This window comes from Pteropus alecto, unplaced genomic scaffold (assembly GCF_000325575.1).
Source record: "Pteropus alecto unplaced genomic scaffold, ASM32557v1 scaffold276, whole genome shotgun sequence".
Classification (NCBI taxonomy): domain Eukaryota; kingdom Metazoa; phylum Chordata; class Mammalia; order Chiroptera; family Pteropodidae; genus Pteropus; species Pteropus alecto.
The window spans coordinates 7,277,354-7,304,670 of record NW_006438074.1 but is presented as its reverse complement, the minus strand read 5'-3'; the positions used below and the strand labels follow the sequence as shown (position 1 = coordinate 7,304,670).

Below are 27,317 nucleotides of genomic sequence, written 5' to 3'. Positions count from 1 at the left end.
TCTAACAAACTAATACAATCTGATTAAACATAATAATATGGCAAGTAAAAAAGTGTCAATGAGAAAGGGGTTTAATCACCTAAGGAAGCATAGAAAAAAATAAAATATGCAAGAGGTCAGTTACAGAGCAAGTTGGAAGTAATACCATCTCAAGGAGAGGTAGTTAAGGCTTAAATGCAAATGAATCCATGAGTTAGTCACAAGAGGCTGAAAGAATAAAATATTGGAGTAGGAGAGGGGAGGAGCAGACAGATTATAAAGACAAAGTGAATCTATAATGTGACTGTGCAGAAATAGAGCAAGATGTGGGTAAAATACTTCAAGGTACGAGGCAGTTTCCACCAATCTTGTAAATATTAGGCTGAGCTCACCAAATTTCATATTTTTCCATATCTCAAGGTCATAAGACCTTAGGCAGAAAGGCTAGCTCAGACAGAATGTGTCACTTCATGTGTCAGAAGCTCCTAATGGTCCAGTTTCACCATTCAACTTAGAATTTTAACCTAGATTTTTTCTAATTGGCTCATTTTCATCCCATTAAAATATGACATATTTAGGCCTTCCTGATAGTTAAATATAACCATAAGACCAGGTTTCTGGCTAATGAGGTAGAAAGAAGTGTATAAAACTTCCAAGAGATCTCCATGAAGGCTGGTCTTTGACTTTTCTTCACTACTTGCTTGGAATGTAAAAATGACGATTGAAGTTCCCAAACTAGGAATTAGGTTCCTGATAGGTACACGGGTTACATGTGCAAAATAAGTTGTATGATGAAAAAATACTGGGAATGGAAATATTTATAGTCTGAGGCTTGTCAGAATGAGGATGACTTCAATGTGGTCCCCTACCATGGGAATTTTGCAAAGCAACTACTGATCTTTTGTTTTTCTTTGTTTGTTTGTTTATATCGCCTATAACCCTAAGAAAAGGCACAAATTGCTTTATTGGTTCGAAAAGCATTACAGATCCTGGACTGAATAAAATGTTAAGAAGTCACCAGTTAGCTAGATCAGGGGGTTTCCACTGTGGACAAATTCTACTAGAAAAGAGATGGCAAGGATTACTTAATGTGATAACTATTTATTGAGTGACTACTATGAGCCCGGCACCAGTCTGCCATTTGGAACACAGCAATGTTAACAGAAAAAGATCCCTGCCCCCACAGACCTTATATTCTAACAGCCAGCTACAGATATTACCTAAGAAACATGTAAATAAGTAAATTCTATGGTATGTTAGAAATTGACAAGTGTTACTAGGATAAAAGTAAAGAAAGATGACAGAATTTGGGAGTCTGTAGAAGATTACAATTTTAAATAGGGTGCTCAGGATAGGCCTCACTGAGATGATATTCGAGAAAACATCTGAAGGAAATAAGGTAGCTAGCCGTGTGCCTATCTGGGGGAAGTGAGCTCCAGGCAGAGGAAACAGCCAGTGCAGAGGTCCTCAGGTGGGAGTGTGACTGGAGGGATATAGTAGGCAAATAGGACTGAAGCCAAGGGACCCAGAGAGAGAATAACAGGAGAGATGAATGAGAGGTGAAGAGGGGCGGGGAGGTGCTTATCAGAGGCTTTGCTGGACATTTTAAGGCCTTTGAATTTTCTCTGCAGGGAATAGTAAGCTATTGGAGGGTTTTGAGCAGAAGAATGACATGATCTGACTTACATACAAGTATCTCTCTGGCTGCTGAGTTGAGGCATGCATCTGACTTAAGCCAAAGGCCTCCTTCAGTTGTTCTTACGTTTCACATCTAGATAAAGAGACAAGCAGGTGAAATGTGGAGATGTGGCACAGGCAGCAAAAGAAGTTAAAGGCAGCTATGGAGTCAGCTATGAAGAGGATAGTTTTGAATCCTGTGCTGAAATTCCAGAAACATTTCCCAACACTTATTAAACCTTTTGCAGTGACTGCCCATTTTTGTGCCCTAGAGAGTGTGTTTACTTAAAATGTGCAAGTCCAAGGATGTTAAACAGGTCCCACTTGGTATAGTTCTGTCTCCTCTAGTGGACAATCAGAGCCAGAAGCCTTAAAACTTTGGCTCATCTTCTTTGGTTCACTCCAGCTGCCCTCCTTCTAAAACAGGGAAGAAATCACCTTTGATTTCTCAGCACCAGTTTGATCAAGGTAATGGCATGGAAAATGTTTATATGTACATCATCATTCATTCAATGAACATTAAGCACCTGCTACTGGGGACTTTTCTAGATGCGGTGGATCTAAACTCTCTCCTTTTATCACGTTGCTTATATTCCTACATATAATCAAAGGCACTGACTTGATGTATTAAGAATAATAGACTTATCATGAGTATAGATATATACGTATATATGAGTTAAAGGTTCTGAGGAGGGATTGACTTACATTGCCTGCAGAGTCGGGGAGGCTTCATGAACCTGGTTTCCTTGGAGCTGCATTTCGAAGTTGTGGAAATTCAGGGAATGGTGTCTCCTCCAGGAAGGAGTATGGAGTAAATAAAGGATAGTTATAGGAATCTAATTAAAGTTATATTACAAAAGGCCTGAATTTCCTTGCTAAGAAAATCAGAATGAAGACTGTAAACAAAAGCAGGACAATCCTATCATCATTTATATCTTTTAGGTATCTTTTTGCAGTGTCAAAGATAGACTTAAAAATTACAACAAAATTTCTTTCCTTTCCTTTTTTTTTTTTCCTTTCCATATTTGACCCTTAGTCCTGTAGACACGGGCATTATTGGAAATTAGGAGTTTCTCCTATGGAGACCACTTAGGGGCTACTTTAATAGTTGGAAAAATAATAAGAGATTAAATCAGAAATGTTTCAGTGGCAACAGAGAGGCAAGGAGAGATGGAAAGTTTTCAGGGATACCAGGGGGGCATGTTACTCTGTGTCGCCTGCATCTATACTATTATGTCATCTCAAATAATACTTGACGGGTGAGGCTTTCTCTCACTCGCCCTGGCAAATGGCTCATGTGGGGTCTTTTTCCAAAGCTAGCGATGTACTTTAGGCACACATTCCTTTGTATGGCCATTAGCTTGCCATCTTCTTTACAGCTTTTTTTATACCTTTTCATCTTTGTGTTCCTCGAGCCTTCTGATGGCCCGCAAAAAGGTGTGCTGGCTGGTCGTTGAATGAATGGAAAATAGGCCTTCATAAATGCCTGATGATCAAAGGCTAACTGGCGGCAATTGTTCTAGCAGTAAAGGTTCAATGATAGCAAGGCAGTACTCTGTATACTACCATTCAATCTAACCTTTTGTAGCACTTAAAAACTTTTTTTTTTTTTCAATTAAGCAGGTAAATTCCCCGCCCTACAAATAGCCATAGAGGTTCTAGTATTAGCTTCAAAATAACTTTTTTCTTTGGCTGATTTTATCGAGTGGCTATATGACAGGGAGTGTTCTAAGAAGACCTTAGTGAAGAACTAGAACGGGAGGTATAGGTTTCTCTACAAGTTGGATGGTGAAGGTGAACCTAATTCAAATCTCAAATATCCCAATTGCACGCCGGCGTGCCGGAACCAAACCATCGGTGCTGCAATTTCCGGGCGGATGCCTAAGTATGTTACGATAGATCTATTGCTTTTGCCTGGCGGAGGCCTCTCAGGAGAGGACCGCGAACACTGGGGATGCGGAAAGTACGCCGTGGTCTCGGGTAGCTTGAGCCGCTGATATTCGGAAGGCCGCGCTGGGCTCGTTTGGCGGGTCGTGGATGCGAGTTGGACAGTTCTATATAAGGTGACGCGCGCCTTGCACAAGAAAAAGAAGACCCTTCGCTACAGTGTCCCTGTTTTGGTGACGGAGGTGGAGAGGTGAGCGCCAGGAGGCCTGAGAAGGTCGTGTTCAGGCAGGATTCCGGAAGGGGCGGGGCTCTCTGCTGGGCGGGCTGAGGTTACGTGGTACCTGTAATACGGAAGGCAGAAGTCTGGGATCCTGGCACCAGCCAGCCAGTGGATGGATTGGGAGTGTCTAGACAGCCATCTTCATGGTAAGACACTTGCAGGAGCTAACAATAAACATACATCAGAGTTAGATTTTAACCCAAGTCTGGTGATTACAAAGTCTGCATTCTTCTACTTAATACAGTATTCAGCTTCTCAAGATCACTGGGACCAAACGCAGTTACTTAATAATTGTACAGTTTGGGGCATTTCAATGCATCAGTTAACTAGTTTGTGAAATGGGCTTAATACATATGTGACATGCTTGTAAGGAAATATACAGGGTTTAGCACAATGTCTGTCAGTTTTTTAGGGACTCCCAAAGTGGTAGCCGTGTTCTCCTTTGTGTTTCTATAGCTCTTTGTACGTACCCTCGTTATATTACTGCTTCCATGATATTCGATGGTGTTCGTTATGTGTTTGTGTTTCATTCTACACTGAGTGCCCTGAGATGGGGAGCGGCGTGCCCATTGCTCAAGAGAAGAGATCGACTATGGGAGAATGAGGCTTCTAAGTCAGACCGGAGTTGGAATCTGGACAGCTCCCTATGCTCTGTGACTTTGGGCAGGTTGTTTGATTTTGCAGTTCTCACTCTTATCCATGAACAGCATAATTTGGATACAGTTTTGGAACATGGTGTAGGCCTTACAGTCTGAGTTATGTCCAGTTATACTGGTGAGGCCAAGGATAAAGCCACTTCATTTTAAACATAAAATAGTCTATTTTGGGGAAGGGTTGTAAACCTTATCTTTGATGGCCAGTCGGATATATTTATTGGCTTATGGACACAGTTGGAGTCGGACAGACAGAAAATATTGGATTTAAGGCCCTTAAATCTCCAACAAAAACTACTGGCATGAACTCAAACAATATATCCTCTTTCCCATGTGGGAATGTTATGTAAAGAAAATATTATTGTATATATCCCATAATTACTATGACATCTTCAAGGTGGATTATTTCCTATGATAAATATTGGTAATCTTTGTGAAAGAACATAGAGAAGAAGGTTTTAAAATACCGAGTAGACACTAATAATTTTTTCCTTTCCTTCAAAATAATGATTTTGCTGCTTTAGCTTCTTCCTTACCCATTCCTTTAATTTCCTTGGCTGATATCATCAGTGACCCACTACTTTCTAAATCCAATGCTTTCTCATCTTTATTCACTCTGACAGTTTTATAGTAGGTGCTAGCAATGCTGACTTTCTGCCTTTAGAAAACCATGTTGTCTTACATAAACCCATTCCACTTCCATTTTTTTGCTAGCTTGCAGCTCTTCTTCATTTTCCTTCATGGTTTTCTTTGGTCTGTCCATTAATCTGTATTTTTCAGTTGGAAATTCAAAGAGCCGAGATTTGCCCAAGACAGTAATTAAAGTATATGAACAAGGATAGACAAATAGCCAAGATTAAAAATAATAGAGAGTCCAGGAAAAAAAGACCCATGTATATCAATATCTGATTTATTAAAAAAAATTAAGACATTATAAAGTACTACTAAAGTAACTTCTTTTAAATATATAGTGCTGAGACAAATATTCACATGGTAAAAATTTGAATTTTAACTCCTATCCCACACCACATAAAATCAATATTCCATTAGCTATATATCACATGTAAAAGATTTAAAATTTTAGATAACATTAGGTCATCTTTTCAGAGCAGAATATAGTTCTTAGATGGGGTATAAAAATCATTATAAAGGAAAATTGAAAAATTGGATACTATGAAAATTAACTGTGTTCATCAAAAGGTAACATTAAAAAAGAGAAAAGACAAGCTTTGAACTAGGAAAAGGTATTTGCCACACATACAATCAATAAATGGTTTGTGTCCAGAATATAAAATGAACTTCTTACAAATCAGCAAAAGGAAAAAGTCTTCACAAAGGAAAGCAGGCTATTCACGTGGCCAATACAAATGTGAAAAGGGCTCAGCCTCATTTATCAAAGAAGGAAATGCTAATAAAAATAACAATTAGATACCAGTACACATCTGACAGAATGGCTAAAATGTGTAAAGAAGAAGGAGAAGAATAGCAGGAATTGGCAAGGATATGGAACAGCTCAAAATCTCACACTCTCCTGGTGGAGTTTAAATTAGTACAGTTAATTTGGAAACAGAAATGTGTGCCTGTGCATCAAGATACATACATGGTTGTTCTTCGCTGCATAATGACATAGTTCATAGCAGTGAAAAACTAAAATCAACCAAATATCCATTATCAGCAGAATAAAAAAAAAATTGTATAATGGAATACTCTATAACAATGAAAATCAACAAACTACAGCTGTATGTAATAACAGATGAATTTCACAAGTGTAATATGGAGTAAAAGTCAAATATAAAAGAATATGTAATATACAGTTCCATTTATATAAACATCAAAAACTGTGCTTAGGAATTTTTGCTTCAGTGGTAAAATTATGAAGAAAAATAGAAATTACTGTATAAATCACAATAGTGTTTATCTTTTGGGAGAGGTAGGAGATAGTCATTAATATATGGGAATTGATCTTGGTCAGGGGTTTGCACATTATGGCCCACAGGCCAAATCCAGTCTGCCTACTGTTTTTGTTAGTAAAATCTTATTGGAATACATCCATATCTTTTTGTTTACTTTGTCTATCACTGCTTTTGCTACAAGAGAATTCAGCAGTAGTGACAGAGTCCGTATTGTCTGCAAAGCCTAAAACGTTTTCATCTGGCCCTTTACAGAGAAAGTTTGTCAACCCTTGTTCTCGGTGATGGTTATATAAGTGTTTTTTTTGATCGTTCCTTGAACTTAATGCTTTTGATGTGCAATTTTTTGTGTTTTCTATATCACAGTTTTTTTAAATTAAGATAAGCAGTGGAATGTAGTTAAGTGCTCTAATGCAAACATTTCCAAATCACTGTGGAAGCACAGCAAAGGGTCAGCACTCAAAGCGTGAGAGTATGAGGAGTCCCAAAGGAAGTGATTTTGAAGCTGAATCTGTAAGCATGAATAAGATTGTCCCAGCTGCCTGAAATGGGGAAGGACATTAGCAGCACAGGAACCCACATGTGTGAAGGCAAGAAGTGTGAGAGAAGAGAGCACATTTTGGAGAACAGTTGTGGTTTGGTAAGGTGCCATGGGAAGAATGCTAAGAAATGAGGCCGAAGAGGCAGCTGGGACCTTGACAACAGATGATAGGGAGTGTCATTTTACAGGTTTAGAATTGACTGTGGAGGTGGTGGTGAATAAAGGGTATCAAGCAAAGATGTGAAAACTCAAGTTTGCATTTTATTAAGATGATTTTTGGCACCAATATAGAGAATAGGTAGGAAGGAGACATGACTGAAGGAGGGAAGAGGCAGCTAGAATGTTGTATTGCCTAGAAAGGAGCAATTTTAATAGGCCGCTACCTCTGCACTGCATGCCATGGCTATTTAAAAGCAATTTTAGTATTCTGCTATTAGTATGTTCACTGGTGCTGTACTGAACTGTTTTATCTTAATCTATCCCTCACATCATGCTCAATCTGGATTTTAACTCATTCAGCGACTAATCTTTACCTTTCTTCTCAGATTTGATGCATGATCTTGACTTCTCAAATATGACTTCAATGTTTCTCAACAACAAAACTGCCTTAGGTAGCACTCCTCCAGGGTTAATGTGGCCACCAAGACCCTGGTGTCAGTCACCCTCCCTTAGGCAGTGTTCCCATCTGGCCTTTCTGGCTAAAGTAAGACTAAGATACAAAAAGTGAGAGAGAAATGGTGAAGATGCTAACTGAGGCAGCAGAGTTAGAGCAGAATAGAGGAGAGAGAGTCAAGAAAGATTTTAAAGTGGAACTGACCAGATACGGTGGCAGATTGGATGTGGTGATAAGGAAGAGGGAGAAACTGAGTGAGGTTCCGAGGTTTCTGAGTTATGCTGGTACCAGTATAGGGGAAATAGGAGACAGAGCAAGTCGATATATTTTGTTCATTTAACAAACATCACTGAGTACCATCTGTATCCTAGGCACTTGGCTAGGATCTGGAAATTCAAATGTGAATATGAGTGCACAGTCAGCTGAGTCTTCATGTGAGCTTCACAATAGCCCTGTTGAGTCTAGACAATTATTTACATTTGACAGATGGGCTCTGAAATGACCTCATAGTTAATGGTGAATCTACCACTCAACCCAAGCCTTTTGCTTCAGGGCTTTTTCTTCAGCCAAATGAGGTGAAATGTGGATGGAAACAGTGTACGAGGCCTTAGAGGAATACATTTCCCCACCCCAGAGGTACTAGCAACAGCCAGAGCGTCAAAATAAAACGCACAAACAAGTTTGCGTTCACTGCAGCCAAACCAGGGTTACAGGGTGGCTGATAGGCAGTGTCCACTAGCAGCTTTCTTGTTCCGTAGTTGGCTTCTGTAGCGACTATCATCACCTTTTACAGATCCTGCTGGCCTTGTTCTTTCAAGCTTTCATTCTTGTATTTACCATGTATTGCTTGGACAGCTACTAAGTGATGGACACTGAGCTAGATATCAGAACAACAAAAAATCAGACACATTCTGTGCCCTCAAGAAACTCTCAATCTTGTAGATAAAGGCATATATATTTATAAACATGTGAATGAAATGAGGGTTTGGGGGCTTTGGGAGACTTAAGGACATGGCATAGGGAGCACAGAGAAAGAAGTGATCAGTTCTCTTGGGATTCAATCTTGAAAAGCAATAGTGTTGCTTTCAGAAGGACAATTAAGCAGATATTCAGGAAAGGCAACAGCTTGAATTAAGCTACATAGCCGAAAAAGTCTGGTGTTGGGGGAAACTTTCTGAGATCTTGCTATTTGCATGGGTGTATTAATTAGCAGCTGACCATGTTGATTTATAAGGCAAAAACAATATCTACTCTTAAGAAAGTGATAGAAGAAGATTTAAGAAAATGAATATATGTTTCAAAGGAGACTAGGTAAGAATCAGAGTTAATACAAAAATCCACCAAACAGGTAACAGGTTTTATTATGAAATGACATTATACGTGGAGATAAAGGGAAGAAAAGTTTTCAAAGAGAGCATGTCCACCCATGTCAAATGAGAACTGATTACTGAGTTTCAACATAGAAGTCATGAGGGTTTATGAAAGTCATTTCAGAGGAAGAGTAGGGATAAAGTCATATTGGAGTGGATTGAAGACAGAATGGGACACGAGGAAGTGACAACAACTAATATGGAAAACAAATATTTTGCAGTTAAGGGAGGTAGAGAAATGAAGTGGTTAACTGGAGAGAGAAGACTAAGTTGGTTAAAGTCATATTATGGCGAACCTTTTTATATTGGCAGTGAGAACCCCTGAAGATTTCAGAATTGGAAGATTCATTGAACGTGTAGGGTTGAAAAGAGGAACGTGGCAATAATAACTTGAAGGAGAAAGTGAAGCTGAGGGACCAGTGAGCAGAGAGTTCAGGAATAAAGGGATAAGGATATGAACCTGGGTGGTGGCTACCTGGGTGGAAATTAAACAGAAATGAGGACCAGTATAGAAGAATAGTGATCTTTGTTGAAAGATTTTTGACAAAGTGCCAGAATCCCTTAAAAACAAAACTTGGAGCTGAAAGGAAGGTAGATAAAATCTTACTTTACAAAAGAGGAAACAGACCCAAGAAATGAAGGTGTTAAAGCATATATCTTACATGAAAAGAAATTGTTACATGTATACACATAAATTTATGTATTTATGTATTCAGAACATAAATGTACCTGAAGACACCCCAGTTAGCAGTCCTGGATAACATCATCTGAGCAGTTTGCTCCTTGGTCCTCAACAGCTCGCATCTGGCAAGTGGTAGGACCTTAGGCTTTTCTTATTCATGTCTCTTAGGTGTTCCCAAAAGGGCAGGGCTACGGTACACATTATCAGAATTTGCCCCCTGCTCTGGAGGACATCAGCTTAGACTGCTGGGCTCATGAGGCCTCTGCTCTGCATTCCTGTTCTGTGGTCATCTTGAGTCTCTCAGCTCTCTCTCTCCTCTATACATCTACAGTCCTCAGTCACCCGCTCTCCTGACATTCTGGGTGTGGTGGTGCTGCCTTTCTCTCTTCCAGCTCTGGTTAGAATTTGTGCACCAGCTATTCATATTGCTGCCTCCTGCAGCTACTCACCTCTGCATCAGCTTCATTTATAAGGAAACACTTCCTTTTGTATTCAGCTCTTTTAGAAGGGAAGTTGCTTAGGCTCTAGTGACACAAGACTTTGTTTCACAGTGTCCACTCTTCTCCCTGGGTGCACAGATGTTTGTTTAAAGGAGTGGGGGCGTTGCTAGGTGAAGGCATGTTCAAGGGCAGACCCATTGCCATTGCCACTCAGACATCACTGCTGATTCTAACATAGGATGTCTGGTTCCTTTATCACTTATGGGGACTTGCTTTCCCTTTCTACAGCTTGGCCACCCCAACCATTGGGTATGTATTGCCATCTCTAGACTGCAAATACAAACCCTAAAAAGTTACTTTCCATAGGTCTTTGAGCTACACATGAAGCCGATAATGGTCAGGCCTGTGTTGTGTATCCTCATTGATTCAGTGACAGTTCAGGAAGCTTTGTTGGGAAGTCTCTTTTAACTTGACAGTAGTCTGCTACCTAGGGCAAATTGCTTAACCGCTCTGGGTCTCATTTTCCCTAACTGGTGAGGGTGAAAACAGTATAGATTAAGCCCTTAATACGATGCATCTCATTCAGAGCTGGCATTTCAGCTCCAATCCACATAAGGGGTTTATGTATGTGTGTAATCACATTTGTATGCTTCATATCAAACGTTTACATTACATGCATAGCCACTTCAATTGAAAGATCCTTACAGAAGTTAAACTGGAGTTTAAGTGAAAATGTTCCCAGATACTTCCTCTCCTTTATTCCATTTAGTTTTCTCTTCCTGGAGGTCCAGAGTATGAGTGCTGCCTACAGGAAGATTCTGCTCTCTTCTTAACAAGAAGAGAGAAAGCAAGGGTCATTGGGGCAGGAAAGCTTGCTGCGGAGGAAAGGCAGGGAAAGTTGAATGTTTATAGCCTAGAATTGAGCTGTTTGAAATCTCCATCTCACTTCAGACCTTATCTGAAATGTTGCTTTCTGCATGTGGACACCATGTGGTAGGAGTAGTGAAGCCTTTAAAAGGCAGGCTATCATCTATGGCAGATAGCAAGAGACCCCTATGAGGCAGAGAGTGAACAAAAAGCATCAATACGTAACCAAGGAAACGGCACGAGAGAGCCTCATCTGGGGCTTTCTTAATAAGAGAAAGGTGAATAGAACCAGAGCTCTAGGTAGAATGAAGAAGAGTTTATAAAGTGCAGACACTTGAGCTTTCTATTTACTTGTTAATTCTCAGAGGGATGAATATCCAGAAACTGAAAACTGAAACATGTGTGCGTGCATGTGTGTGTGTGTGTGTGTGTGTGTGTGTGTGTGAGTGTGTGTGAGAGAGAGCGAGCGAGAGACAGACAGACAGACAGACAGGCAGACAGTGCAAGAGCGAGTGCGAGCTAGCGAGCAGGAGGAGAGGGAACAAATGGACGAGAGAACATACACAAGCTGGGGTGATCTCATCCTTCAAGATATGGCCAAGACTGATAAAAAGCCCCATACTCGAATTATGGAAATACTAAATATCTCCCAAATATATTTCTGTGAATATATTTGGGAGAGACCCCTCAAGACCTTCACTGACCCACACTTCTTCCACTGAATGCATTCATTTTATAGATCATTTCCATACCCTATTCACCAGCCTGCCTAAGTTGGAATATAGTTTTGCCTCTTAGCTGCTACATGACCTTGGACAAATTACTTAAACTCTTTGTTTTTGGTACCTCACAAAATGGTGAAAATATCACTGCTTATGTTATAGATTTGCCTGTGTTATTAAATAATTTAATTACGATAAAACACTTAAATACATTTGTTTATGTAAAAAGCATAGAATACCACTTGGCACATAATAACTATTTTTACAGTAATATAATTTTGCTGACCTGTTGTTATTCATCAAACCAGATGTTGAGCTGAGGCTGTCCTTTATTTCTACCCAAAACAGACCTACTAAAAATGTTGTGGGGAGGGGAGGGGCTTTACTAAAGATTGGGGAGATGAAGGAATTTGCGTTTCATTTGTGCCAATAACTTAGAATTTCAGAGAATACAGCTCTCTTCCTAAAAGTTCCTCAAACATTTCCAGTTTGAACTTATTCTCCTCTCATTCTCCACTTATCCCACATTTCTAATTTTCATGAATGCAGAGTAGTTTAGATATCTGTTTCTTTGCCTTTAGCTCTACTGACCTATGATTTCATGGTCTCATCATCCACCCCCAACCTGTTTATTAAGAGTCATCTTAAGCAAAGGTATCTCCTTCTTCTGTAAGCATATACTGTGTAGTAAATACAGTTTCTAACAGTTCTCATGAATTCTTTAATGCTGAAGTATGTTAAAAGCAAGCTGAGTAATTGTTTTATCATTGAAGCTATCAGTCCGGTTATAGGTGTTCTGTAAATCCACATTTTCACACCCAAGAGTACAAAAGTAATACAAGACTGTGAGCCCCTAAAGAGCAGAGATTGAATCTTATTCATCTTTATATCCGTATAGGTGACTCAAAAAATAATGTATACTTGTAATTCATTGTCTATTTCTTTTCAGCAGGTATGAAATACTTTCTTCTGGGAGAAGGCTTCAAGCCTGGTGTTTGTTTGCAGTTAGAGGTGTAAAGTTGAAGAATTTCTTCACTCCCATAATGGCAAAGCAAATGATTCCTGTTGGGTTCACCTATGTACTAGAGACCCAAATGACATTTATTCCACTGCATAATCCCAGGAACTTTTAAACATCCTGAGTAATTCTCATTCTTCTCAATTCTTTTCACTGGACTTGATATCTAACTTTTTATGTTATAATAATTCCTTTTTTAAAATTTCATTTTTAATTAGTTTCAAGTATACATTGGTTAGACATCTATATAGTCAATCCCCCAGTTGCTGTCTTCCCTCCCCTGATTCTCCACCTAGCCAACATATTAATGTTAACTGCATTCCTATGCTGTGCTTCCCATCTTCGTGACCATCCATCAGCTAATTTGTACTTCTTTAACCCTTCACCCCACTCTCCCGTTCCCCCAACCCACCCTTCCCTGTGTCCATCACCAAATTGTCAACTCTATTTGTGAGTCTGTTTTTAATTAGTTTTTTCCTTTTATTTCTTAGATTCCACATATAAGCCAAATCATATAGTGTTTATCTTTCTCTGTCTGACTTAAATACCTTCTAGGTCCATCAAAGCAATATCTTTTTCCATCCGCTTCCTTTTAGTCTGTGTGTGTCTTTTAATCTGAAGTGAGTCTCTTGTAGGCAGCATGTGTAGGGGTCTTGTTTCCTTATCCATTCAGCCACTCTATCTTTGGTTGGCAGGACTTAATTCTTGTCCATCTGAGATACTTGTTGATAGGAAAGTAGGTATTAGCATTCTTTATTTCTGTTTTTGATATATATTTTTCTTCTTAAAGAAGTCCCTCCAACATTTTCTGTAATACAGGCTTGGTAATGATGAATTCCTTTAGCTTCAACTCTAAATGTTAGCTTTGCTAGATAAAGTATTCTTAGTTGTAAATTCTGTTCTCTTTAACCTTAACTTTTGACATTTTAATTGTGATGTGTCTTGGTGTGGGCCTCTTTGGATCCCTGGTTTTGGGGATTCTCTGAGCTTCCTGGGGTTGTATGTCCATTTCCTTCACCAGGTAAGGGAAGTTTTCCATCATTATTTCTTCAAACAGCTGTTCAACATCTTGTTTTCTTTCAGGTACGCCGATCAGACGGATATTTTAACCCTTAATAGTGTCCTATATGCTCCTTAAATTATTTTTATAGTCTTGGCATCTTATATCTTGCCATTCTGATTGTATGTCCTTGGCTTTTCTGTCCTCTAGATAGGGCATTTGATCTTTTCCTTTATTCACTTTGTTTATTCCTTTGTTTATTCCATTTAATATACTTCTCATCTCAGATAATGTGTTCTTCATTTCAGATTGGTTCCCTTTTATAATTTCCATTTTTATGTTGTTTTTTTTTTATCTCATTGTTGAAGTTCTCACTGAATTTATCTACACTTCCCAAAAGTTCTTTGAGCATCTTTATAACCAGTGTCTTGAATTCTGCATCTGTTAGATTACTTAACTCCATTATATCTGGATTTCTGTTTTGTTCTTTCATATGGTTTCTGCTTCTTTGTCTTCCCATTTTGGCTGCCTTTCTGTGTCTGTTTCTGTGTACTAAGCAAAGCTCCTAAGTGTCCCAGTCTTATTAGTGTGGATTTGTGAAGCAGGTGTCCAGTGGCACAGTCCTGAGAGGGGTTCAGCTACAGGCCAAATATAGCCCAAGCCTGTGCCCCTCTGGGTCCACCTGGGTCAGCAAGCAATCCAGAGATGCTGTGCTTATAGTCATCTCAAATGGCCACACCAGAAACCGAGGCCACCTGGCTCCAGTGTGAGTCTAGGTGCTGCTCAGCAAGGAGCACCTGACTTGCTGAAGATATACTTGGATGTGGCATGGGTGGGGCTGCGAGTTAGGGGAAGAGGGGTTTCAGGGAATCCTCTGGGTGGAGAGACCTCTGTTGTCCAGTTTAATGAGGTCAGGGCTATGGTGGCGCTATATCCACGCACTGGGAGAGGGGAGGGCTCAACAGGGAACAATGAATACTGTCCGTACTTCTGTACAGAGCGAGTCTCACCTTGGCCCTCACTCCGACGATGTCTCCCTATAAGTCCCTGGTGCTCCCTGCACACAGCTAAATTGGCACTGGTGCTCAGAGCTAGCAGGTCTGTCTCGGCAAAAATCCACGACACCTTTAAGAGGCATCTACTGCTCCTGCTGTCTCCGTCTCACTCAGCCGCTGGAGACCGGGCAGTCCCACATCCTCACCCCATCCTACCTTCTGCCATTGCAGGATGATTTCTTGGATTTCTCCCTAGTTATATGGCTTATTCATCTAGATCCCAGGTGATTTTTCCTTGCTGCTGCTCCTTGTTTCCGTCACAACTTTGATTTGGTCTCCAGAGGGATGAACAGAGCCTCTATCATCAACGCCATTTTTCTTCATCCCTGTAATAATTCCTTTTGACATTCAGGTTCTTCTGTAGAATAGTAAGCAATTTAAATTTTCTACCAAATTTAACAATTTGACCAAGGTTATTCCTCTAGAGGAGTATTTCTGGGAGAAAAAAGAATGGGAGAAATTTCTAAAAGGGAGAGGTGACATTCTCTCCTCTAGAGACATGTTATTTCTAAAATGGCAGATAACCTTTTGTTTCCTGTACAGTTTTGTTTAAAATATTTTTGTAATAAAGAGTGTGACTTTTTTGATGTTTGACTGACATCTTTTAAGTCTCACCTCTCCTTTTTTCCCCTTTGTTTCACATATGGGCACTCACACGGGAGCCAGCTGGCCTCGGTCTCTGGTGTGGCCTGTAAGAAAGCCCGGGTGATCTTTCCTTTGTGCCTGTGGAATTTCATACTGTGTGTGGAAACCTTTGTCCTTGTCACCCTCCCTAGTCACTATAAAAACCCCAAGCCAATCTTCTTTTCCTGTTTGGGAGCCACTCTACTCTCATTATATGAGTAGTAAAACTTTATACCTTCATGGGTGGGTGGGTGTGTCCGACTAGATTTTGAATATATTGAATAGGGGTTTATCCTGACCTTACAGTGTGTCTGCAACAGTTTTATTAAATATTTAATACATACAAATGAATTTTTATGTTTCAAGTATAAAAGTGCTAATTTTTAAAAGTTCTAGACCTATCACCCAATCTAAGAAATAGAACACTACCAAATATATTTGAAGTGCTTTTCCCTGATTTCAAACTGCTCACCCTCGATAAACCTATCCCTTACCCCAGCTAATCAGGGTATTAATTACCATGGATATTTGATTGTTAATCACTCCCCTTATTTTATTTTTACATTTTAACCAAAGATGTAAATGTTCCTAAATTATGTTTGTTTTGTTTTACATGCTTGTTAGCTCAATATAGATGAAATCATACTGTATACACTATTTGGGTAACTTTCTCAATAATACATTTGTAAGTTTTGTTCATATTTATAGCTGCATGCATTAATTTTCTCTACTACATTGTATGTCCATTGTGTTTATATATTGCAAGTAATTTACAGATTCCCCTTCCAGTAGAGGTTTGGATTTTTCCCCTATCTTTTGATCTTACATATAAGATTGCTGTGAACATTCTTGTGCATAAGCTCTGATGAAAATGTGTAGGAGTTTCTCTGGCGTGTTTGACAAGGAGTTGAATTTCTGGATTATACAATATCCAGTTTTAACTATTTGATGGTGACAAATTGATTTCCAAAGTGGCTTTAAAAATTTATGTTCCAATTTTATATCTATTTGGATAAACAATTTCCCAGCACCATTTATTAAAAGGTTCTTAACCCACTGATCCATATTATCACCTGTCAGAAGTCAAGTTGCATGTATAGATGTTCCTTGATTTACCATGGGGTTATGTTCCAGTAAACCCATTGTAAGTAGAAATGATCACAAGCCAAAAATGCTTTTAATATATCTAACCTTCAAACATCATAGCTTAGGCCTAGCCTCTTTCTACTGAATGCATATCACTTTTGCACCATCATAAAGTCAAGATTTTATAAGTCAAACTGTCTGTATATGTAGCCTGTTTTCTGAATCCTGTTCTGACTGTTAGACTGTTTTTGTCTGTTCTGTACAAGTACAATTTGGGCTTGTGAATATAGCCTAGTTATAAGTCTTGATATCTAATAAAACAAGACTCCCACTTTACTACCTTTCTTCAGGAGTGTCCTAACTATTCTTGGTCCTTTGTTTTTCCGTAGAAATTTTAGAAACAGCTTATGAACCACCAACCAAAAAACAAACAAAACCTCAAAACTTGTTTTTTATTGGGATTGAATTGAATCTATAAATCAGTTTGAGAAGAGTTGACATATTTGCAATATCGAGTCTACCTCTATATAAATATGACATTACTCCCCATTTATAGAAGTTATCTTCATTGTCCTTAAAGTATGACAGTTTTTACAGGAAGGGCTTGGATGTTTTTATTTAGATTTATTCCTGGCTACTTCATTTTTATATGCTGTTGTAAATGTAATCTTTTTCTAAATTAGGTTTTATATTTAAAAAGCTGTGTTTTGATGATGTATATAAAAGAAACTGATTTGAATATCTTGGTTTTGATTCCAAATTCAGTAACCTTACAAAACATTCATTTCAATAACTTATCTATAAATTATTTTGATTTTTCTCTGCATCTCTAAATAATAAGAGTTCTGATTCTTCCTTTACAGTTATTGTATTTTTTAACTGTTCTTCTTGCCTTTAACTGTTATATAGGAATGTCTCGTTCCTGATTGTAAAAGAGAAGGTTTTTATCATTAAGTAAGTATGCAGACTTTTTGTAGATGCTCTACACACTGATGGCTATCCTGGGAGTGCCCTTTAGTTGTCTAACAATGAAATAGTTGAGACTGGGGACACTGCCTCTCTCCAACTCAGTGGGAGGGGTAAGCCTGAATGTTAACTCCACTGGGACTGGAGGCTCTCCTTCCTTGGCATGCCTAAGTCCCGTTTCCCTAAGATCATCAATAAAAATGAAAACACATGATCATACAAAGGCTTGGACACAGATCTTTATGGCAGCATTTTTCTCAATAGCCAAAAAGTAGAAAAAAACCTAAATGCCCATCAACTGGTAAATGGATAAACATAATATGATATAATCATACAATGGAATATTATTGGGCGATGAAAAGGAGTGAGGTATTAGATGGTGTTGTGCTGAGTGGAGTTAAGTCAGACAAAGACATGTCATGTGGAATCTAGAGAATAGGATAAATAAACAACAGAAACAAGCTCATTGATACAAAGAGCATTTTGATGGCTGTCACATTGGAGGGTGGGGGATGGCTGAAGGGGGAAGGGATTAAAAGGTACAATTTGGTAGTTACAGAATAGTACTGGGAATGTAGAGTATAGCATGGGGAATATAGTCAGTAGTATTGTAATAACTATGTATGATGTCAGATGGCTCTTGGATTTATTGTGGTGATCACTTCATTAGTTATATACATGTCTAATCATTGTTGTACACCCAAAACTAATATGTCAACTATAATTGAAAAAAATATATAAAAATTCAAAAAAAGGAATAAAGGATTGATATATGCTACAACATGGCTGAACTGCAAAACCATTATACTCGGTGAAAAAAGCCAGTTGCAAAATGACAGATTGTGATTCCCTTTATGCTAAATGTCCAAAAAGGCAAATATGCTAAATGTCCAAAAAGAGATAGAAAATGGGTTAGTGTTATCTAGGATTGGAAATGGAAATGGAAACTGGCTGTAAGTGGACATGAAGTTTCTTTTAAGGGTGATAGAAATGTTCCAAAATTAGATTGTGGTTGTACAACTATAAATATAATAAAATTCATTAAATGATACACTGAAAATGGGTGGATATTGTGTTATGTAAATTATATCTCAATGAGGCTATAAAAAAAAGATTACTAAAAGCAGCTGATGTTCCATGATAATTATCTGACTGACTGGTTTCTAAACCTAGTCCTCTTGGTGTCTAGGTCCTGCCTGATTATTCCCGGCATACAAGGCTGCTTGCATGGAAGTTAGGATAGCAAAGGGGCAGCAGAGGAGCATCGCAAACAAATCACTAAACAGATGCCATTTACTCAGATCCTTGCTACCTAAGTCCTAACTGTATTTCCTACACTAAAGGCCGCTCATACTCTCAAACAATAATGTGCCTTGTAGCAAGGCTACAGTACCCATCTTCCTCACCCCCAGGGCAGAACCACACCTCCATCCAGCAATGCTCTGGCCCCTACTCGTCTCTGCATTGGATTATGAGAAAAAGGAGGAATTGGGCCCCACCCAGATCCCCCAGGATCCTTTTTACCAGTTTGGTATGCCCATCCCCCAGCTGCTGCAGGTGATGTTGCTCACAGGTCACACCCTCATGGTTCTCTGGTATTCTCACTTGCCCCTGTTTGAATGAAATTGCCTCACTAGAAGGTACTTATTTAGAAGTTATACCCTGCAGTAATCCTAGAGATATCTGTGGCTGAGACACCATGTGAGGTCTCTAGAAAGCACCAAAAGGAGAGCCGCAGTGCAGATATAAACTGGCCACAGTCATTGGTCACCACAGTGCTGATGAAATGGGCTCATGAATGGAATAGCCCATGATGGCAGAAATAAAGGCTATGCATAGGCACAAAAACATGACATCGCTCACCAAAGCTGACATTGCTACAACTGCAACCCTGCCTGTCAACAGCAGAGACTGATGTTGAACCCCTTCGATAATGCATGAGTTTTTAAGGAGACCACCAGCCACTTAGTGGCACTTGATTAGATGAGACTCCTTCCACCTTTGGAAAGGCCAGCAATTCATTTTGACTAGGACAGACATATTTTATAAATGTACATTTACCTTTTCCTTCCTGCATTGATTTGGTCAACACCTCTATTCAAGGGCTCATGGAGTATCTGATCACTAACATGGGATCTTCCACATATTGTCACTTCAGATGAAGGGACCTAATTTGTAAAAAAAGATGTTCAGCAGTAGGCCCGAGCCTGTGTGATTAACTGTTCCGGCTACATCCCATATCATTCATACGCTGCTAGCTTGTTAGAGCACTGGAATGGCCTTTAAGAAACAGCTAAAGCAACAGCTTGGAGATGATATTTTACAAAGATGGAGCACTCCTTCTGGATATAGAATATATATATTAAAGCAGAGGTTGGCAAACTGGTTCAAAGGCCAAATCTCGCTACTGTTTTACAAATAAAGTTTTATTGGAACACAATGATGCTCATTTGCATATTGTCTATGGCTTCTTTCATGCTACATTGGTAGAGCTGAGTAGTGTCAGAGACTGTATGATCCACAGAGCCTAAAATACTTTAGGCTCTGGCTCTTTACAGAACAAGTTTGCCACTCTTGCCTTAAACCAACGATCATTGTATGGTCCTGTGTTACCGCTGAGAAGAAAGGAATGAGAAGGAGGACAGCCCTGTTCCAGCAACCTGGGAACTTTTGCTTTTAGTTTCTGAAGCTTTAGGCTCTTTAGTTTAAGAACTAGCAGTCTTTGTTTCTAGAAAGGGGACACGTCCACTAGGGGACACATTTATAGTTCTACTAAACTTAGGCTGTGGCTGCCATTGACATTTCAGGCTCATTGTGCCAGTAGACCAGCAAGAAGAGAAAAGAGTTAACCATATTTGAAGGAGTAATTGACTGATAATCATGAAGAGGTAGGGTTGCTGCTACATAATGGTGGTAGGGAAGAATATATTTAGCACTCATTGTGAGCCACTGGCGTATCTCTTAGTACTCTGAGCCCAGTTTTCACTGTAAATCGGCAAGTAGAGCTCATCTGTCCAGACAGCAGCATGATAACCAAACTCTCAGACCCCTCAGGTGACACCACCAGGAAAGTTACCTAAACCAACAGAATGCCGGCTCAGGAATAGAGAATGGTTAGTAAAGGAAATAATCAGTATCTGTTCTGACCTCAGGACCAGCTGCAGCATGGAGGCTGTAGTTTCATCTCACTAACTTTTCTATTAAGTTTTCCTAGAAATTTTGATCAACCAGCATCCTGGGAGACGGTATAAAAGAATGGAGTGAAAGAAATGTGCAAAGCAAGTGGACCTGAATTATACAAGGGGTGGAGCATAGCAGACAATATTGGTGCTCTGTCCAGACTGCCTGGGTTTCATTTTTTGCTTTCGAATGCTCATTCTTCTCCAGCTGCTGCATGTGATGCTGCTAATGGCTTACACCTGCAACATTTTCAAGAGGCTTGCCCTTGGTAGATTGGAGCAACATTACCGGGAGATGTCTGGAAGTTATGCACTACTCATCCCTGTAACAATCTGTAAATGGTGACTGCCTAGTGCCTCATTCCTTATAATGCAAGAAAGACCATGGCGCAGTGTGTACATCAGAGCTCCTGGAGATTTCAGGCTGAGGCTACACTGAGCTGAAACCAGTCTTGCTTTGCTTTTTCTCTTGGTTGCTTCTGTTTTCCCTCATTTTCTTAAAAGATTTTTTTTTTTAATACAGTTAGGAGGATGGACTTTAAAAGATGTTGTTGATGTGCTCATTGGTCTAAAACAGGCAGCCCATGGGTGTGTTTGGCCCAAGATTGCTCATGTAATTATGTAATTTCTCTCAATAAAAAACTTGATTATATCTTTGCTGCTTTTGTAACATTTATTCTATTTTTTCCCTAATATCTAAAGTCGGAATGCTTAGTTCATTAATTTTGAGCCTCTTTTGTTCTTACTTAGGAATATACAGTTATCCATGTTCCTCAAAATAAGACTTTAGCAGCATCTCACAAGTATTGAATATGACTTTCTTTATCATTCAGTTCTAAGAATTTTTTGATTTCCATTATGACATTTTTTAACCCACGAATAGAAATTTAAATTTCCAAATACATGGAAGTATTTCTACTTGTCTTTGTTATTGATTTTTAACTTAATTTTATGTTGTCAAGTAAGTGTTCTTAAAAATTTCTTAAAATTTATTGAGACTTGTATTATGAACTGTCATAAGTATTTTGTACTTGATATATTCTGTAGCTGTTGAGTTCAGTGTTCTATAGTTATCTTTTTCATTAAGCTTGTTAATTGTGTTGCTCAGATTCTTCATATCCTTAATTTTTTAGTCTTTTTAATTTACTATGAGAAATTAAAATCTCTAAGATGGTGAATTTGTTCATTATTATGAGACTATATTATTAATCACATAAAGTTTAGAATTGTTATATTATCCCAATGTTTTTATTATGTAGTGGCCATCTTTATCTCTAGAAATGCTTTTTGCTTTACAGTCTATTTTGTCTGATACTAGTATAGCTACACTAGGTTTCTTTGTTTAGTATTTTCCTAGTCTGTTTTTCCCATGCTTTGACTTTCACACCTTCTCTGTCCCTATATTGTAGGTGAAGCACTCATAGAGTAGTAGAGTTGGATTTATTTTTAATCCAGTGTGACAATCTTTGACTTACAGTTGGTTAGTTTAGACAATTCCCATTGGGATCAGTTTTATATTTGATATGGTAAATTATTATCAAAATATTCTCCAAACCTTCCTAACAACTCCTCCTTACAAGGCTCCTCTCTTCCAGGTCTGTCCATGTGAAAGTATTCTACTTCTAACTTCATTAACATAAAAGTCCATTAATAGGCTTGGCCATGAGATTGATTGATTGATTGATAATTTTTATCAATTAAGAATGAATGGAAGTAAATGTGCCTCTTCTGAGTAGAAGCTTTTAACCATGTTGTTCTGAGTTGTTCTCTGCCACAATACTTGTGGTGTCCCAGACTGAAGCTATTCCTTTGGTCTGGGTCTTAGATTGAATATCTAAAGCCAAGCAAAAACTGGCATGTAATGTGAGTGAGAAATAAACCTTAGATTATGTAAGTCACTGACATTTAGGGATGACTTATTAAAGCAAGATAACTTTACAAGATCTGATAAATACATTTAATTTTTTTTCTGCCATATTATTTGCTTCCTTCTATTGCTCTCTCTCTGTGTGTTCCCTTTTTTCTCCTATTGTGCTTCTTGATTGTTTTTAAAATTTTAATTTAAAATAAAATTTTAATATTTAAAATAAAATAAAATATTAAATAAAATTTAAAATTTTTCATTTATTTTCTCCCCTAACAGTTTGGAATTATATTCTGTATTCTTTTAAATCATTGCCCTATATATTTTAACTTGTATACCAATATTCATAGGATGGGCTATATTATGCACTGGGAATAAACAATTCTAGATTCTCAGTGGCTTAGAACAATAAAGGTTTCTATGCTCCCTCTGCAGTATAAGCTGATGGAGGCTATACCATTTGGGAACGTCAGTTGTAGTAGCAAGATGAGAAAATAGTTTGCAGTGGTGCTTAAATGCTTAAATGTGGATCACTTCTCACATTTTATTGAATAAAAGCACATGACCACACCCAGGTTCTTGGGAGCAGGAAAGTGCAATTCTGTGTGAGTAGAAGAGGAAAACTTGAAATATTGGCGAGGAGATGTAATATCTATTACAATTTGCCCTTCTGCTCACCAAATATTTGGATAGCTCTTTCTCCCATGTAGATTACACTTATTTTCACCTCAATAGAGACAACCCAAGAGTCCCATCTAGTTAGAAAGTTTAGCTGAGTCAGGTTTCCTCTATGTTGTGGATGCACAGCAATCTCTACAATATAGATCTTAATGTGGTTCCTTGATACAAGGTAATTGAGCAAAAAAGACAAATTGTGTTTATTATGTGCACAAATTATGTTTCATTAAGTGATGAAACAGGCACAGCATAACAAGAATAGTACTGCCATTTAGAAAAGAAAACTTCGTGATATGTAGCAATCACTGGTCCATAGCAATTTTGAAATTCTGGCGGGCAAATATTGTTAAGGCCCTCCATCTTTGAGGTGAGAAATGTTCCTTGAGTAAATCTCTCTAGAGAGTGGAGGAACTTCTTTTTCCATTGTTCTCTATGGCCCTGACTCTGACTTGGGTAAAGTACGTCTTTTTCTATTATCCTTCTTGGCCACATCTGAAATAAAGGGCAGTAGGACCTCCTAATGGATGATGCAGTTTTCTCATTCCTTTTCTTGCCCAACTTCCAATAAAACTCACCAGAACTTAATAGACTTCTTATCCATTTGATTCCAATCTGCTGTATATGTCGGTATCCATATCCATACTTCCTTATAAGATGTGCTTTATTAGGGTGTTCTATTTCTATTTTCTCATATTTCTATACTCCAACTCTTTAATATCAGGTAACTAAGTCTGTTAGATATCACTGGGAAAAGTACATACTTTAGCTCCTTACTCTGAGTTATTTTATCTAAATAAGCATTTTTTGGATATTACAAACTAATTGGCTTTTTGCCATGAAGTCCTTACTCCATCCAGTGGTTTTCACAAAGTTGTAATGGGCACTCCTTTAATTTGACCTCTGCCTCAAAGCTGAGTTATAATTAGCCTTTGCTGCTCAAAGATGTTTTTACATTTAATTTTTACATTTTGGGGTGGTGAGTTTTCTTTTCCGTCTCTGAAAGTCCATGAATTTTTATGTTCTCTCTAGTCTCTTTATCCTTGTTTGCAAACATAAAAATTCTTTTCTGAATTCAGGAAATGGTCAAATGCAGCCAACAGTTACCAACACTCACTAATAAAGTGTTGTTTTCCAACTTCTTCCCCTAGATACTTACTCTTACTGGCTCTATAACCTTAGACAAGTTATTATACTCTCTGTATATACGTTTCTTCAGATTGTGGAATTGAGTTTTCAGTTTCCCAGTTCCAAATACCCTGTGCATAATTAACCAAATGGAACAAGCAACACTTGGCAAGGCAGTACTCTAAATTCACACAGGCAAGCAACTTTTTCCATCTACACCTTGAACCTCACCCCAAAGAAGTTACAGCATCTCAGAGATAGCTCTAATTCAGACACACTTGTGAAGGCTCATCACTGAACAATACTAGCCACTCAGCCTAAATCATCTGAATCAGGTTAAAGGTGACCCTTCCTCCCCTCCAGGCTCGAAAAAAAAAAAAAGGGTAAATGAACTCTACCTCATTCAAGACTGAAAAAAAGCTGGCAATTTATAAAAGAGCCCAATGAATCCTAAAGTCTGGCTTTAAATAATTATATCTAGACATAAATTTAGATGAAAAATACAATGTACATATAATTTTAGCAAAATAAAGTCTATTCTCCACAATATCTTAAAATCTACACTTTTCACTAAGCACTATATTACTAATGTAATTGAAGGCAATATGTTTGCTCTTATAATACTGTTTTTCGTGGTTTTATGGTCTTCAGCTCTATGAATGTAACAATATCCTATACTTGTACATCTGGATTGTTTCATGAGGTTCCCTAAGACAACAGTAATGTGGGAAACACCCTTGTAAATTAAATTTGGAGAGCATCTTTATTTGTTTACCCTGGGAATTTTTTCTCAATGTGCTTCTCCTAAGTCCTGTTCACCTTTGGAAATAATCTATTTGTAAGAAAAATCTTAAAATACCATAATTTAAATGTTCCATCTATTTCCATTAGACTCTAATTGACACAGAAGCTGCTACTTATCAATATCTATGTGTCCTATACTTTACATTCTTAAATCACTCAGTAGCCTTTTGTGATGGGTATTATTCTCATTTAAGAAATGAGGTTCAATGAAGTAAAGTATGTCCAAGGTCGCAACTAGTTAATAGCAGAAAATTTGAATTCTTGTTGGTCAGACTTCCAAGTTGAGGGACTTTCCCTAATACCAAAGTCCTGAAGAGATTCCATAATTCAATTTTTTGTATAAATCCAATGATATTTTAGATGTGATGAGAAAGATGATTACTTAAAACTATCAGTGAATGGATTTGCGAAATGAATGACCATTCACTAAAAATTGTTGGAAATTAAAATGTTATAAAAAATGTTTTAATTATAAGGCAGCTGAAATCAAGTGGTACTTCTAATTTTCTTGGGTCCTGAAAACCCACAATTTGTACCATCTGCTTTGAGATGGATGCATGCTTAGGCTAAACTCCATGCTTTTCCTTAGTGCCTGCCCAAATCTCTTTGAGATGCCTCTATTCATGAGTATCTCTGTTCTTATACTGTGTGGATTATCTTTTCTCCAATGGGTGTTGTTAAAAACATAAGAACTAATGCCAACATGTTTTAGAGTTAACAGAAAATGTTTAACCCATTTCCCATTTAGAAAAAAAATTCAGCTTGCTGCCAGCATGAATTTAACATCACACATAGGAATACTGTTTTCTAGGATTTGACATTTTCACGAATCGGGAATTACCATGTTTTGTAAGTGAAAATACCATTACTAAAAACTGAATGCTATAAATAGAATGATATCATTTGTTCCCTAAGACTATCGATATACTAGAGTGACGCTAAAATAATAATAAAAGCAAGATATTTCATGGCAAACTTTGAGGGTAAGGTTAGGACTGTAATCCGTGAGTTATCTTGGGGTAAATGCTGCAGCCGGAAGCTCCAATGGCAAATATTCTCGGGGCATACAGGAAATGGGTTAAAGAGTATGCCACATTTCCTGTACTTAAGGTATTGTGGGATATAGATTCTGGTTGGTTCCTTTTTGCCCACTCTTTATTTGTCTGTCTTTTGGAAAGATCGGTTTCCACCAGTTGAAAAGATAAATGTGTCTACGGCCATGCCCCGCTGAACAAGTCTGATCTTGGAAGCTAAGCAGGGTTGGGGCTGGTTAGTACTTAGGAGACTTCCTAGATGGGAGACAACCTAGGAAGACCAGGTGCTGTAGGCGTAAAAAATAAAAAATAAGGGATTGTAAACTGACAAGGTCCTTGCAATCTGTGAGGTCAACCAAGGGTTGCCTCACCTGAAAAAAAAAAAAAAAAGATAAATGCATCCTGTTTGCTCAGCTGTCAACTCCTGAAACTGAATTTGTTGGTTCGTAGTTTTGCAGTTACTACAGTTTTGAGGATGCCCTTCAGAAAAGTTGAACCTTTCACTCATTGGCCACCCTTGGCATCTATCAATTAGGATAGGTTCACCTTCAAGAAAGAGTGCCTTAAACTACATTAAATTTTCTCGTTTCTCAAAAAAGATATTCGAAGAGTTAGTTCCAGTTGATTGGCAACTTGAAAATGTTGGCAACTTGAAAATGTCAAGAATCCAGTCTCTTTTTATCTTTCAGATTCAGTATCCTGAGCATGCTTGCTTTTTATCCTCCTGCTTGTCACCTCACTGTCACTAGGTGGCTACCACAGCTCTAGGCATTAGGTCTTCACACTACATTTAAAGATGAGAAAAAGGGGACGAAGGAGAAACGCCTTTCCTGTTCATCAGGAAAGAAATAGGCTGAAAAGTGAGTATTTGGCAAAGAGTTTTAAAATTACCATGATTGGCTTAGGCCAGTCACAGTTTATGTTTATTCAGCCTTTTTATTCCTGCCTTTTTTGTGCTTTTTTTTTTTTTTTATCTTTCACTCCTATAGTGGTCAAGGCTGGAAAAAGGAGAAATGACTATTGCATAGACAGCTCATGTGATATGGTATGTCATATGATCCTCTGTGCTCTAGTAAGTAACAAAAAACAATAAAGTACATATATACTATGTATGGTTAGAGCTGGCCAAGAAGTGGGCTTGGTCTGTGCTTGGCTCCTTTAGCCTTGGCCACAGTAAGAATGAAAAATACAAAGACACCAAAATTATAGGAATACAAAAGCCAGTTAAAATCTTCCATAGCCTGAACTCATTACAACTACCAT

The 27,317-nt window shown here is 38.2% G+C and overlaps 1 long non-coding RNA gene across 1 annotated transcript; it reads left to right on the top strand.

Moving 5' to 3' along the window:
• The first annotated feature begins 3,587 nt into the window (after window positions 1-3,587).
• On the top strand, window positions 3,588-21,206 carry LOC107195878. Its single transcript, XR_003047307.1, has 3 exons — window positions 3,588-3,969; window positions 17,314-17,358; window positions 18,560-21,206. It is a non-coding gene; the product is annotated as an uncharacterized LOC107195878 (long non-coding RNA).
• The last annotated feature ends 6,111 nt before the right edge of the window (window positions 21,207-27,317 follow it).